We start from the raw sequence: 13,039 nt of genomic DNA on the forward strand, positions 1-13,039 counted from the left end.
TTTTGGCGAGACGCAGTGCACAGAACATACAGGATTTTGTAAGAAATCGAGGAATTAGCTTAAAAAGGAAAACCCAAAGTAAGTGATGTTACAGTACATCTTGTGTCTATTTTGATGCCATTATAATTAGCCCTTTGATTGTTGTAATTGTTATTTTCCATGATGCAAAACTGGTATGGCAGCAGTTCATACTAATATCTCACTGTAGAAATCTGTTTAAGTTCAACTGTTAGTTTGTCAAAAAAAAAAAGACAATTCTGTCAATTCCTCAATCTCTTGTGGATTTTTGGATGCCCTGTCCCTCAAAGATAAATCAGTCTCTCTACACATCTGCAGCATTTATTGCGTCCTCCGAGAGTTAATCTCATGTTTACTATCCTTTTAGTGAGGTACTTACAACATGTGGCATTTTTAAGTTGATAGAATTCATATTTTTGTGTGTGTGTGGCATCCCTTTTTTATAGAAAGATTCCACTATTTATTGACTTTTTTTTTCTTTTTTAAATTGGTGGATTTCACTTAAGTTTTTGTTTGTTTGTTTTTGTCACAATTTTAAGTTGTTATTAAAGTACTTCTAAAACACATTTGTCCCTGTAATGTTGTGTATTGTGTTTAAGATCCGGTATTCTTAAACCACCTCAGTCTTAGTAATGCCGCATATTGACACGTTTGTGTGTTGTGTATGGTCATGTTACCAGTAAATCACATTGGTCCCTGTAATCCAGAGAACTGACATGTTTTGTGTATTGTAAAATGAGTGTCCTCATAAATCGATAAGACCCTATAAATCCCAATTATGTAATAGACGTGAACATTTTAGGAGGGGCGTGGCTTTATTTTAAACAATATTGTTCAGCACAATGGTCAACCATTGTTGTTTTATTGTGCTTTATAAATAAATTGAACTGAACTGAACTAAAGCATGATTCTGTGCACATCTATATGAGGTGGATGTTGTAAAGCCATTAACACAAGCACATAGAGGATATCCACTGTCAGTTAGACCCCATAATCACCTTCACTGTTAGAAGGAAATGGATAGAGTGGGTGGTCTGAGAAGTTGATGGTTTGAATAATTTTTAACTTAAGATTGCTTCTCATCAGTGTATCTATTCAACCTACAGATTAGGTTGTTCTGATCCTACAGAGGTGTTAGCATACACACATAGAGATGACGATGAAAATCATGCCCGGACATAGCACCTTTTTTCAGAGGTGACTATGCATTAACATATAACAAACAGATCAAACAAACATTGATTCTGTTAAGGTGTCATTACGCACCCCTTTGCTCAGCTATTTTTCCACAATAAGGAAGAACTCTGTCTAGGCATTAACATAATTTATTACAGATCAAACAAACATAATGTGACAAACACCCTTTGCTCAGCCTAACACCTCCAGACTGGAAGCTAGCAATGGGTCAGGAATGAACACCATAAAAACCCCATGGCACAGGTGAGAGATAAATCCATCAAAAGTCAAATCTAACATCTGTTTTGATCTTTTGATTTACACACCCTACTGTCTTGTCAGTCTGGGGTGACAGGACCCCGTGACGTGACAGTCAGGGTGACAGAGGGGGTAACATAGCCATAGATTAGGTCATAAATCTACCCATGACATATGATACACATTTGACATATGATAAAACGTATAAAGAGATAAAGTTGAAAATTAAAGTTAACTTCCCACGCTCTTGTGGGCTTTCATCTTCACAATAAATCCATGACGGTGCCATGCCATCGCATGGGGAGATGTTTGGTAACACCTAAAATGAAACTCATTACACTTTCTGTGCTGCCTGTTTTGGGGGGATAGACATTGATAAATTAGACATTATTTTTATCACAATTTGATACTTTACTACATGCTAGGTGTGGATAAAATGTATTATTTATTATTCATGCAACAATGCTTATTACTGCTATAGCTTTCATAAGCACTGCTATATGGATGATAAGAACTTTGTCTGTTGCTCATATGAATGTTTTTAGCATGATTTTTGTAAAAGGTTAACTACCAAACTGAATGAAATGGGATAGAATTCTTAATGACCACTGTTTGCATATTTCATACTGTAACCTATTAGTTTTATACTCCTCACAAAGACGCTTATAATAGATGGATCTGGTAACACGGCGGAGGCTGTGCCCGCACATTCACTGGCAACTCTCTTTCAGGCCGCATTCAGTGACCAAATAGCTGTCTGACTTACACATCCAACACGTTTGCCCACAAAGATAGCATTTTTAATGCATTATGAAGCAGACGTGCCTGTATGCGCTCAAATTAAAAGCTTATTGAAGTGGAAACGTCATATATGGTTGATTGCTTTTCTCACAGAAACATTCAAGAGCATTGAAACTTGTTTTCAGCTTCTGCCCCATTAATTGTATAAATAAAACATCCTACTGAAAGTTTGGTGGTTAACTGCCAACATTTTCATTTTTTATATAACTGTTTAGCTATGATAGTTAAATCGCGACTGGCTTCATTAAGTTTCATTAGTGTCGACTCTGCCATTACAGTTACTGAATTTTCAAATATAAAAAAAAATCTAATATAAAAGCAGCAGTAATTCGGCTAATATAAAATTAAATATAAATATCTTACCTTGATCGATTAGAGTGTTTATTGACACGCAGGTGCTCGACAGTGTTGAAGTGAAGTGGCGAGTGGCAACCATTGTTTTGTTTTTTTCAAATGAGAAGGGCGGGAAGACACACACGCCGATCATCGCATGACGCAATGACTGCATAACACAAGTGCTTTTAGATTATAAGAAAAAAAATACCCTTTGAGATATAAATAAAATTAGATTATTCAAAAAGTAAATGTTATTGGATTTATATTTATTTATATACGTATATGTAGCATTTGGACCAATCAGACACAAGATTTTGCATTTGATTTAACAAATCAATTAGTCATTAAATTAACAAATAGCCACAGACCCCTCACCCGATACACATACTGGGTGCCAATATGTCTGTGAGTGACTCCAGGCCCCCGGTTTCATGGCAACCAATCTGATAACACTAGTGTTATTGCTCAAAGGAATGAGGGCAGAGCAACATTTCCTCTTAGGAAAGACACATTATGCCATAAAAATGGACTCTTCTCTAATTAATTCATAGAAAAATCTTTCTTTGAATGAACACACATCTTCAGGTCATTGTGTATATTATTACTGTTCTTGTATATGGTTTCGTGTATTGTATACTGTTTTATGCATGCTTATAATAGATCACTAGTTAATATAACTTTAACTGTACCATGTTTAGTCTCTATCCATTCATCTAATTGAGAGTGAATATTACAGGTGCATCTCAAAAAATTAGAAAACTGTGAAAGTTTTTTTTTTTTTTTGGTAACATTTCAAAAAGTGAAACTTTCATATATTCTAGATTCATTACATGTAAAGTAAAACATTTCAAACTTTTTATTTTTGTGATTAGAGCTTACAGCTCATGAAAGTCAAAAATCCAGTATCTCAAAATATTAGAATATTTCCTAAGATCAATCAAAAAAAGGATTTGCAAAACAGAAAAGTTCAAGTTCTTTAAAGTATGTTCATTTATGCACTCAATTCTTGGCTCCTTTAGCACAAATTCCAGCATCAGTGAGGTGTGGCATGGAAGCGATCAACCTGTGGCACTGCTGAGGCACTATTGAGCCTTCAGCTCGTCTGGATTGTTGGATCGACTGTTTCTCATCTTTCTCTTGAAAATATCCCATAGATTCCATATGGAGTTCAGGTCAGGTATGTTGTCTGGCCAATCAAGCACAGTAATATCATGGTCAGCAAACCACTTGGAAGTGGTTTTGGCACTGTGAGCAGGTGCTAAAGTCCTGCTGGAAAAGGAAATCAACATCTCCATAAAGCTTGTCAGCAGATAGAAGGATAAAGTGCTCCAAAATCTCTTGGTAGATGGCTGCATTGGACTTGATAAAACACAATGGACCAACACGAGCAGACATCACAGCACCCCAAATCATCACTGACTTCGGAAACTTCACACTGGACTTCAAGCAGCTTGGATTCTGTGCCTCTCCAGTCTTCCTCCAGACTCCAGACCTTGATTTCCAAACGAAATGCAAAATTTACTTTTATCTGAAAAAAGGGCCTTTGGACCACTGAGCAACAGTCCAGATCTTTTTCTCTTTAGCCCAGGTAAGATGCTTCTGATGTTTCTGTTTCAGAAGTGGCTTGGTAGCCCTTTTCCTTAAGGTGTCTGAGAGTGGTGACTCCAGCTTCAGTCCACTCCTTGTGAAGCTCTCCCAAGTCTTTGAATTGGCTTTGCTTGACAGTATTCTCAAGCTTGCGGTCATCCCTGTTGCTTGTGCACCTTTTCCTACCCAATTTCTTAAATAGTGAGTGGTAGTGATAGTGAAATGGTAATCAGGTGTGGGCGAGATAGTGAACAGCTGTGCGTGTCGTCAGTGCAATGGATTGTGGGAAATGGAGTCCAGTGTGTTGTGAGTGAAAAAGTCAATGTGGTGAACGGGTGACCTCTAGTGGTGGTTGACCGGGAGAGCATGGACCAGATTCGTGACATATAGCAACTTCCAATTCAGTTCATATGCAAATTACCATGCTACCTGTCGTAAACTTTCCCTCCAAAAATTCAGGACACCATTGGCTCTTTGACACCCCAGAGGTGTGACCTCTATAGTAGATAAAGCTCTCGCATCAGTGACGCCCTTGCGGTCTGCGGTTCTGTTAGATCCTAGGAAGATGTGAGCTAGAACTTTTCTGGACCCTTAAGTTTTTGTGCCAGGCCTTGCGGCCTTGACTTTCCATTCAACCAAAGCTCCTCGGACTTCAGCAGATCTGTTTCTTAGCTCTTTTACACTTTCTACCTGGGAAGAACATTTCTACCTCAGAACATCTTTGGAATTCATCACTCTTCAACCCAGATAATCTTGAAAGACAGAAGCTTACAGGAGATATCTCCCTGGGCTCAAAGGGCTGTTGAGGCAGGGCATCCATCACTATGGAGAGTTCCCAGTCGTGTGACTGGAAGGGAAAGGCGAGTGCCCTTCATAATTCTATGAAACTTAAGGGCGTGCTGCCCCACCGTAGTGCCGTCAAACCCAACATGGCATGCTGCTAATAGGCCAAAACATCAGTGACTGAGCACTGATATGATATTAAATGGTACCCCTTGCACCACTCCTCAAATACATGCCACTTGCAATCATAAAAGTGTTTAAGTTTTCCCACTCATGGGCCTGGGCCCAGAGAGCCACCCAGTCCAGGTGAGAGTGGTGGATTTCCCCGTTCGCTTGGGAGGGGCCATGGCTAGGCATACAGAAGAGGGATTATCTCTGCTAGCCATGGAGCTTTAGGCCACCTGGGTGCTATCAAAATCAGCATTAACTTTGTACTTTTTCGTTTTCGCATGAGGCAAAGTGATGAACAGCTGCCTGACCAAACCTCTTCCATAGCAGTTCTGAGGGTGGAGGCGCCATTCTCCGTAGAGTGGGTTCCCCCACGACAAAAGGACTGCGCACCTGTTCAGAATGCTTGGGACATGGGTTGCCCGTAAGGACAGAAAGAGCCGCCTGCTCCATACTAACTGCCTGTTAGCTGTGCATGAGGCTTGGAGGAGTGCATCCCCCCTGGTGGGTCATATGACTCTGGTGTTGTCACAACGCACCAGCACAACGCAGGGCAGAACATGTTTTAGAGCCTTCCGAACTGTGAGGAGCTCCAAATAATTTATGTGGGCATGTCGTTTCCACATTCTGCAAAATGATGGCCCCCAGTGGCTCCCATGAGCGTAACGCTCTGCTTTCCTCCAGTGATGCAGCGCTGCTGTGCATGAGCACATCACTTGGCCAGAGCGGTAGAGATCGCATAAATGAAGAGATAAAACCCACTTCAAGAACGCCCTCATTTCCAGACGGCCCAGAGGTAGGACATGAAGAAGAGAAAACGCTCTTGCGACAGGCGCGCTCCTGTTGTACCGGAATTCAGCTCCAGAAACAGAAAAGTCACATTTTGTGCAGGAGTGAAATCTCTCTTGCTCGCATTCACTCTTTAGCCAAGGGCTGTGACGAGAGTGCACATGGGCTGTGATTTGCATCACTTTCTCAAGAGCGCGCAATCACTGTAATGCAGTTTAGCTCCAGATGCAGAAATATCACATTCTGGGCAGGAGTGAAGTCGCTCTTGCTCACATTCACTCTTTAGCTGAGCGCTGTGACGTGAGCGAGCACACAGGCCGTGTTTTGCATCACTTTCTCAAGAGCGCGCAATCACTGTAATGCAGTTTAGCTCCAGATGCAGAAATATCACATTCTGGGCAGGAGTGAAGTCGCTCTTGCTCACATTCACTCTTTAGCTGAGCGCTGTGACGTGAGCGAGCACACAGGCCGTGTTTTGCATCACTTTCTCAAGAGCGCGCAATCACTGTAATGCAGTTTAGCTCCAGATGCAGAAATATCACATTCTGGGCAGGAGTGAAGTCGCTCTTGCTCACATTCACTCTTTAGCTGAGCGCTGTGACGTGAGCGAGCACACAGGCCGTGTTTTGCATCACTTTCTCAAGAGTGCGCAAGCACTGTAATGCAGTTTAGCTCCAGACACAGAAATATCACATTCTGGGCAGGAGTGAAGTCGCTCTTGCTCACATTCACTCTTTAGCCGAGCGGTGTGACGTGAGCGAGCACACAGGCCGTGTTTTGCATCATTTGTAATGCAGTTTTGCTCTGGACACAGAGAAATATCACATTCTGGGCAGGAGTGAAAATGTTTTCGCTCACATTCACTCTAATCCCATGAGCACACGGGGAGTGATTTTCATCACTTTTTCTCTTGAATAGGCTATAATCAGCCAATCGTATATGTCAGGATCTTGAGACCCTCTTTTCTCAGCGTGGTCACGCAGGCTCACGTTCACAGACAGATCATCCTAGGCTTGAGCGAGCCCAAAAGGGAGAACTGTGAATTCTTAGCAAATGCTTTGGTAGGCGAAATGAAAGAATTCCCAGTACAGAGGATAAATGCTTATGTGGGGAAAAAGCATCTTTTTAGATCTTTTTTTAGATAATCTTTTTACTGAACGTAAGAGAGAGCTGTGTTAACATTCTGAAATTATATTTCCTCAAATGTTTGTTCAAGACTGAGATCTAGAATAAAATGGAGAGAACCGTGATTATTTGGAACTAGGAAATAACAAAGAGTAATGCCCCTGTCTGCTCAAGTGCGGGGGAGACCAACCCCTTTCTCGATGAGGAAGGAGATTTCGTCTTTCAGAATGTGAACAGAGCTCTCTTCCGGATGAGAAGAGAGAACTCCATTGAAACGTAGGTTTTTTTGCAACTGAACCCCTTCTTCATAGTGTGAATCACCCTTCCAGGAGCTGATAAAAACAGCCAGAACGTTACATGATTCGCGAGTATCCCCACACACACCAGAGAACTGGTAAATTGACTAGCACGCCTGGCGGAGGCTGATCCAGAGATGTGTCCTCCTGTAGACGGTTAAGTGAAGTCAAAACCAACGAGCTGTGAGTAAAATTCAGAGGTTGCGAGAAGCGAATTTCAACTGAGGAAAGGTAGCACGTGTGGGGGCTTTATGCGCTCGGTTAAGGGGCGGCCCTTTACCTGCCATTGGACACACGCTCCTGTCGGTCAAGCCAGACTTGGTGCAATTGGATGCTTCTGCAGAGGTCAGGCGCGGATGCCCTTCCCATAGGTGGATCTCGAACACGAGATGATGAAAGAGAACTACAGAACTTAAGATGGTTTTGCTGGCTGGCTGGCCTAGAACATGGGCGGGTAGACGTTATGCAAATGATGGGGATACAACAGAACATAACACCGACTACAACCTTACAATCGGTGTTATGTTCTCATTCGCCTGTTTTACAGTGGTCTTTTTTATTCACAAAATTTACATAAGGAGGAGGAAACTATGGTGTTTGAGGCTCACGCTATGTAATTTCCATGTACAGAACTGTTATTATTTAACTATGCTAAAGTAAATACAGTTTTCCATTCTATGGCACCTTTAATTTAAGGTACATTTAGAACAGATAAAAATGTGTGATTAAGTCGCGATTAATCGTGAGTTAACTCATGACAATCATGCGATTAAACTCATCTCTTTCGACACTACTTGACTTCATCCTAAACTTAAAAAACTAACAAAAAAAACCCCACTATATCTTTCTTTTATTTACTCCTCCCTTGTGAGCTTGTACTTATTAGAACAATGCCTGAGACTTGGCGTTACAAGCTCTTTGTCTGTCTGATTGCCTCTTCAAGATGAATCGCTTTGTATTCCCCAATTGTAAGTCGCTTTGGATAAAAGCGTCTGCAAAATGACTAAATGTAAATGTGTTTGGGGTTGTTGTCTTGTTGAAACACCCATTTCAAGGGCATTTCCTCTTCGGCATAAGGCAACATAACCTCTTTAAGTATTTTAACGTACTCAAACTGATCCATGATCCCTGGAATGCGATAAATAGGCCCAACACATAATATGAGAAATATCCCCATATCAAGATGCTTGCGCCACCATGCTTCACTGTCTTCACAGTGTACTTTGGCTTGAATTCAGTGTTTGGGGGTCATCTGACAAACTGTCTGCGGCCCCTAGACCCAAACAGAACAATCTTGCTTCATCAGTCAGCAAAATATTGCTCCATTTCTCTTTAGGCCAGTCAATGTGTTCTTTGGCAAATTGTAACCTCTTCATTTTTTTCAACAATGGGACTTTGCGGGGGCTTCTTGCCGATAGCTTGGCTTCACATAGGCGTGTTTGGTCTTTTCAATGTGCAAAGTTCTTTCATTTAAATTAAACTCTAATCTGACTCCATTTTATTACGATCTCAAATTTAAGGCTGAATTGCCAATCGGTTGTTTGTTCATATCTAATTATTCTTATTGTTATTCAGATATTTGATTATTCTATTTCACTCTTTAATCGTATTGAATCTCATTAATTTTATTCCTATAACACTTTGAGTCTCGTACCGGCCGGTGTACTGATCTCATATTCACAAACTCGTCAGTCTTGGTCATTAGACAGAGGTGATTGACTAATATTCTGGATGGCTCGTGCAATACTTAGCTCATTCTAGAATACTTTTATTAGTCCCCATAGATCTGTAAACACTTAATTAAGGTAAGACTATATCTAACCAGAGGTCATGGCCATTGCTATAGAACCAAGTTGGCCAACTTAACTTCTTCTAAGTAACTTTATATAATCAGGCCATGATTTCTCACGTACACTTAGTTAGAATAATTTTACAATAATCAGAGGTTGAGGCTGACCCAAATTTATGCTGGTCAACAACACACTGTCGTTATAAACGGAAGAACCCAATAGCCTCTACAATCTAAGTATACATAACTAATACCAATGTGTTAGGAGCTCTAAAACATTTTAGTCCGTTACTAACCTGAGCACAGATTTGCAGTGTTATAGACTTACCACAATTAATTAGAGTCAATGATCTCAGAGTAAGCCAGAATAAATTCAAATGTAACAATTTATTATCAGTCAGGTAAATACAGTGGCATGCGAAAGTTTGGGAACCCCTTGCAGAATTTGTGAAAATGTGGATAATTTTACCAAAATAAGAGAGATCATACAAAATGCATGTTATTTTTTATTTAGTACTGTCCTGAGTAAGATATTTTCCATAAAAGATGTTTACATATAGTCCACAAGACAAAAAAATTGCTGAAATTATTAAAATAACCACATTCAAAAGTTTGGGAACCCTTGGTTCTTAATACTGTGTGTGGTTACCTGGATGATCTACGACTGTTTTTTTGTTTTGTGATGGTTGTTCATGAGTCGCTTGTTTGTTCTGAACAGTTCAACTGAGCACATAATATTCAAACAAACTTTGTCCGATAATCTCCATTTTATGAAATATCATGTGGTGCAACCATCAAGAAACTACCATTTTGGTACTTTTATGTTGAAATCCATTCAAAAATGAGACTTTGCTTCATATGACAATTTGCCAAGGACCCATAGAAGCATCAAGCTGGTTTGTAACTCTTTCAAATTTGGAAATAAATAAACTTTTTAATGGCTGGTATGTAGTTACCATATCTGGATATCATGTGGTATGACCTCAAAAAAACAAAACAAAACAATGAATATTAAGTTATTTCTACAAGCGTTTATTTTTATAATAAATTTCATAGTGACCTTTCATGGGAAGCTAGCTTGTTTTGTTTAAGTGGCTAATTCTAATATCATGTGGTGTGACCAAATATCATGTGGTGCGACCAAATATGAAGTGAAGTGAAGTGACATTCAGCCAAGTATGGTGACCCATACTCGGAATTCGTGCTCTGCATTTAACCCATCCAACGTGCACACACACAGCAGTGAACACACACACACACACAGCAGTGAACACACACACACCGTGAACACACACCCGGAGCAGTGGGCAGCCATTTTATGCTGCAGCGCCCGGGGAGCAGTTGGGGGTTCGGTGCCTTGCTCAAGGGCACCTCAGTCGTGGTATTGAGGGTGGAGAGAGTGCTGGACATTCACTCCCCCCACTTACAATTCCTGCCGGCCGGAGACTCGAACCCGCAACCTTCGGATTACAAGTCCGACTCTCTAACCATTAGGCCACGACTTCCCATAAATATCATTTGGTGAGACCAAATATCACGTGGTGCGACCACTGCAGAGTGTTTTCCATTATAGATATATATTCCAGATTCACAGTTTGTGTGCTTTTTTATTAAATTAATTGTTTATATACACAAAATACTTTATTTTAATATAATTTGGAATAGGTTTTATGCAGTTTTGGTCATTTCGAGCGGTTTATGTGTAATCTTTGTACAATATGAGAAAAAAAAAGGAATTTAGAGCATCTAATTTCATTTTCGTAATTATACATTTATTAGTAATTTATTATATATTTATTAATAACTATTTTAATCTATTTTACCAGATTCTACTGCCAAGCAAAGTAAAATAAACGCACACCGTAGGCAGCATGTTAATTCTGACCCTGCAGTCTAGCACAAACTCCAAATGTATTTTTCTGCTGTAAGAAAGATATTTAAGATTTCATCTCAGAACCTGAGCCAGCAACTCTAAATGGACCCTTAGCAAAGACCTGTCCTTAGTTACTGTTGCTACGTCCACAACCAAACCATCCACAAACCATAGCACTTTTATGCCACACATCACGTTCTCATGCAGTGAAAAATACATCACGGCGCAAAGAAGACACTGACAACACACCGACATACAAGACAGAGCAGGTACCTTTCGGTATTAAACAAAGTCTCAGAGTTCAAATTTAGTAATTTTTTTAAGAAATTCAAACAACAAATACTGTTTTGTGGCTCTTTAATATGTCGTGACAGATCGCTGTAGCACCTCAGTTCAAGCGGCATGTGACCGATCATCTCTTACTAGTTATAGCACAAAATAAACATGAATGAACATCAGAGCGTATCTTGTTTCAACTGTGAAAAGTTGCCAATAAACACTATTTTTCAAGTTCAAGTCCACCGACGTTAATCTACTCTCCTGTCTGGTTTGTTTGTCGGACAAAAATGGCAGATTTGGCATTATGATTGCTCAGATTGCCTGTTAATCAAACTCCCGGTGAAGGGTCAATTGAGCAGCCAAGGTTGGGCAAAGTTTAGAAATAACTGGGTCTAAAAAAATTACTGCAGTTAATGCCATATGCTGAACTTTCACACATTTCTTTAAATAGATTTTAAATTATGTAAGGTCTTTGTGTCATTTGGAGCGACCACTCATCATGTGGTGCGACCAATAATAGCAATAACTGTATTAAATTAAAAAGAAATTATCCAATTTCTGTGGCTGAAATATTAATCACTGCTATAGTATGCTTAAGGTATTTTAAAAATATTTTTCTCAGTTTTATGCAATTTACAGAAAAAATAAGTCTGCTAACTACAATTAAGAAGGCAACTCTGAAATTATAGAACAAAAATATGAGATCATTATGTACAAAAACTCAAAAGAAATGCAAATACTTTGTTTGTAAACACTTCAGTTACTGAGAGCATCTAAAAAAATGTTAAGCATGTTAAGGAAATTACTTAATTTTAATATAAATCATGGTCGCACCACATGACATTTTTTTAAGGCTACGGATGATTCACCTTGCCTTAAAACACTAAAATCACTTAATTTAAAATGTTAATATGAATTTGTGTACACAACCTTCTTAATCTACAAAAGATATTGTTTTTTGTATTTTAAAATTTGCCTGTCGAAAATCCTTACACATCAATGACCCATATATATATATATATATATATATATATATATATATATATATATATATATATATATATATATATATATATATATATATCTGTATATGTGTGTGTGTGTATATATATATATATATATATATATATATATATATACACACACACACATATACAGATATATATATATATATATATATGTACATATATGTGTCAGTCCTGTGTCTTGTTTCCCCCTCCTCTCGTGCCCATATTTGGCCTTCCTGTATCTGTCCTCGTTTGTCATCATTAGTTCATTTGTCTCCAGCCCTGTTAATTTCCCCGCACCTGTTTCTGTTCTTCCCTGTTGATTTCCTAGTGTTTATAAGCCCTGTGTTTCCCTGCCCCTGTGTCCGGTATTGATCGTCATCTATGTTCGTCTCTCCCCAAGCTCCTCGTCTGTCTGTTTCAATAAAGGATTATTATTATTATTATTATATATATATATATATATATATATATATATATAAATATATAAATATGGGATCAGTAAGTTTTTTAAGGAAGTCTCTTATGCTCAAGGCTGTATTTATTTGATCAAAAATACAGAAAAAAACTGTAATATTGTGAAATCTTATTGCAATTTCTAATATTGGTTTCCTATTTTAATATACTTTGAAATATAATTTATTTCTGTGGCACAGCACTGAATTGTCAGCATCATTACTCCAGTCTTCAGTGTCACATGATCCTTCAGAAATCATTCTAATATGCAGATTTATTATGAGTGTTGAAACTGTTG

This window comes from Barbus barbus (genome assembly GCF_936440315.1).
Source record: "Barbus barbus genome assembly, chromosome: 6".
NCBI lineage: Eukaryota > Metazoa > Chordata > Actinopteri > Cypriniformes > Cyprinidae > Barbus > Barbus barbus.